Consider the following 406-nt stretch of genomic DNA (forward strand, 5'->3'; position numbering starts at 1 on the left):
CCGCCCCCTCCCAAACCACCCGGGACTCCCCCCCTCCCCACACCTGGTACTTGGCGAGCTCCCCGCTGCGCCGGTCCCGCAGCCCCTCCAGCTGCCGGTGCAACGCGCCCACGGCCCCGCGCAACGCTTCCACCTCGGCAGCGCGGGCGCGCAGCAGCCTCCGGTACCCGGCAGCCTCGGCACGGGCACGGAGCACCGCCTCGCCTCCACCGCCCCACCGGTACCGGGGCCAGCCCTCGGCCGCGCTCATCCCGGCGGCTTCTGCGGCGGCGCCGCAGCGGGCCCCCCCCCCCCCACACACACACACCCCGCCTCGGTAAAACGGGGCCGCGTCACGGAACCGCAGCCAATCCCGCCGATGAGGAACCGGCACCGGTTGCCCCCCTCCTCCCGGTAGCAACGGGGG

The sequence above is a fragment of the Haliaeetus leucocephalus genome, unplaced genomic scaffold (genome assembly GCF_000737465.1).
Source record: "Haliaeetus leucocephalus isolate CR32 unplaced genomic scaffold, Haliaeetus_leucocephalus-4.0 Scaffold245, whole genome shotgun sequence".
Taxonomy (NCBI): domain Eukaryota; kingdom Metazoa; phylum Chordata; class Aves; order Accipitriformes; family Accipitridae; genus Haliaeetus; species Haliaeetus leucocephalus.